The sequence below is a fragment of the Arachis hypogaea genome, chromosome 19, assembly GCF_003086295.3.
Source record: "Arachis hypogaea cultivar Tifrunner chromosome 19, arahy.Tifrunner.gnm2.J5K5, whole genome shotgun sequence".
NCBI lineage: Eukaryota > Viridiplantae > Streptophyta > Magnoliopsida > Fabales > Fabaceae > Arachis > Arachis hypogaea.
The window spans coordinates 57,351,060-57,354,491 of record NC_092054.1 but is presented as its reverse complement, the minus strand read 5'-3'; positions in this window follow the sequence as shown (position 1 = coordinate 57,354,491).

Below are 3,432 nucleotides of genomic sequence, written 5' to 3'. Positions count from 1 at the left end.
AATTGGCAGTAGAATGAACGAATTTTTGGGAGTAGTCCAGACCAAAATTTTGTATGAAATTATTTTTTTATGAAACTTTAATGTGTTTTAAATGTATCATAAAAATTTCAAAATTAATTGATGAGTTGATTGGGAGAAATGAATTTTTGAAGATTGATGGTTTTTGTAGAAAATTTTATCCTCTTACTGCAGAAGCACCAACTTCCAACCCACTTAACTTTTAATTCTGATAAAGGATTAAGTTGAAACTAGAGGCAATTTTAAATTTTGTATGTCTATAATCTCCAGTTTAAATTTCAAATCAATACCACATTTAGGAAATTAAATATGCTGCATGGAAGGTGGCTAACTCCTTGAATTCTGAAAACCGTTTTCAAAAAAATAGGGCAACGTTCCTGATTGAATAACTTTTTCATACGGTATGATATTGATCCAAAATTTATTTTATTTGAAAGATAAACAAGTATTATTTGATCACCAATTTTGAAAGGCAATGGGTAAAAATTGAATTTTTAATGAATTTATCAAGTTTACTTCTCCCTGCTGTTTTTCTGCAATGATAGCAGAATTTTGAAAGATTTGTACAAGTTTTAATTATTGTCAGATTGCTCCAGAACCAAGTTTTATTTTCTAAACTAGTGATTCTACAATAACTAAGGGAATTAAAGAGAGTCTAATGACCAATTAAGGATGTCTACATGATAAATTGTTAAGGAAGGTTTGAAAGTGTTAAGATTAAAGAAACCCGTAAGGGTGACACTAGTACCATTTTAAGGAAGGTTATGCCCAATTTTCTTTTTGTAAGAATACATGAACTTAGTTAAATGAAAGAGTGTAGACTATGTCCAAAATAATTAAAGTTAAAAGGTGATGCGGAGGTATGCTTAGTAACATGGTGATGCGGAGGTATACTTAGTAATATGGTGATGCGAATATTTATAAGGTGATGCGGAGGTATGATGAAAAGAAAAAAAATGAGAAACCATGAATGGATAATGACTCATGAGAACTGTTTGTTTGAATGGGCCTTTATGCCGAATTGTTAATGTGGAAGTGCCTGCCTAACGGATAGCCTAAGGTTGCTAATGCGGGAATGTTCGCCTAATTGATAGCACTGTTTCTTATCGTGATGCCAAGATATCTTAACTGACATGGGTTCGCCCAAGATGATAATTATGCCTGACTGACACGGTAAAAAGACCATATTCAGAGTTCGCCCCAAGTAACGTCGGGTTGCAAGTAGACAACCGACATATGAGCTCATGGCCTGCACTAGGAACATGCATGCATCATAAATTCTTTGCGCATTTGATTGTGATTGTTTACTGTTCATTCTTTCTGCTACATGCTATCTGCTTCTTGTTAATTTTCTATTCTCTGATTCTTGTTTATGTTTTAAAGTTGTATAATTACAATTTCTTCAAAACTTGGATTAAGATAATAAAACTAGAAACAATAGCCATAGAGAATAGCATAAGGAGTGACACTAACCCCAACGGAAGATGCCAAGATAGAATTGTCAGAGCTCCAATACAAAAGTAGCCGAGAGACTTAGTAAGTGAGTTATTATGATAGAACCAGAATTCTAGGTTTCACGAGAGAGATGTATTTTGACGGTGTCGCCTTACTGGGAATCATATAGGTTCTCCCCCCTTCCTTTTCTTTTTCCCCCAAATGGAGGATCTTGACTTGTCTACCACCATTGGAGTTCTATTCAGAGAGGTACCAGAGGAGCTTGTATTTTCAGACCCTACAGGAGATTTTCGAGACTAGTCCTGGGACGATGTCTGCCGACTTGTGCCCCGATGGTGGAAAAGAATGTAGGAAAGATGGTATTTGTTCTGTAAACATTGCTTCCCCTCACCTTTGCAGCATTTTGTGAGGGATAGAACTTGGTATTTATTTCTTTTAGTCTGGGTACCAACTTAGGAGTTTTCTATATGAACTAGGTATCTGAGAAGTTGTCAGTTATATATATATATATATATATAAGTATGTCAAGTTTGTGTGAACTAACTTGAGATGTATATATGGATGAGAATTTTCTGTAATCTTGTTGCTAATTTAATTTTGCTATTAGTTTGGTATTTATTTGATATTATATTATATATCTCTGATGATATTTTTGGTTGTTGTTAACGGGCTAGTTAAGAAAAGCATATGATAAAAATAAGCTAACATATGCAATTCCATTAGTATGAAAGACTCATATATAGTAAATATTACCGAGTCTAGAGTTTTATAGGACTAATGGGAAGTAACACTTGACGACTAGCAGTGATTCGGACCTGCAGGAAATCGGGTCGTTACACAGTCCTTCTTGCTCATTTTTAATTAATTATTTATTTAATTATGCTTTGACTGGATTTTACATCCTACCCACCTAATTTAAAATTTTGTCCTCAAAATTTAGTTACCTATGAATAATTGTGGGTAGTCCTTCCTCATATCAGTTTCCAACTCCCAAGTATGCTCCTTAATTTTGACTCGACTCCAAGCCACCTTAACCAATTGAACTTTATTTTCACAGAGCTTCTTAACGCTCATATCATCAATACGAACTGGAGTAACTTGAAAAGTCAGATTCTCCTTCAACTGAACTGACTCGGGCTCCAATACATGAGTTGTGTTCAGAGTATATTTCCAAAATTGCAAAACGTGAAACACATCATGCAAGTTTGAAAGATTTGGTGGCAAAGCCACTTGATATGCCATGGAACCGATCTTTTTCAAGATATCAAATGGGCCTATGTATCAAGGATTCAATTTTTTTTGCCTTAATTGCTCGTCCGATGGCCGTTGTAGGAGTAACTCTTAGGAACACATATTCACCCTCTTTAAACTCTAACAGCTTTCTCCGTCGATCCGCGTAACTCTTTCGATGGCTTTGCGCAGTAAAGATCCTGGTTCTAATTCTCTTGATTTTCTCTATTGTCTCAACTATTAATTAGGGACCTAAGACACTTGATTCTCCAGTTTCGTACCAACACAGAGGTGATTGGAATTTCCGTCTATACAATGCTTCATAGGGATCCATCTTTATGCTCGCATGATAACTATTGTTATAGGCAAACTCCACTAATGGCATATACCTATCCCAACTTCCTGGTTGATCCAACACGCACGCTCTCAACATATCCTCTAAGGTTTGAATTGTTCTTTCTGATTGTCTATCTGTTTGTGGATGATAAGTCGTACTTAAATACAGTCGTGTACCGAATGTCTTCTAAGAGGCTCCCCAAAACCTTGAAGTGAAGTGGGGATCATGATCCGATACAATTGTAGTCATCACGCCATGTAATCTCACAATCTTCTTAATATACACTCTTTCTAACTCGCCTAAAAAATAAGTCATCTGAATAGGTAGAAAATGAGCAAATTTGGTCAGTCGATCCACAATCACCTAAATCGCATAGAATCTTGCTCGTGTCT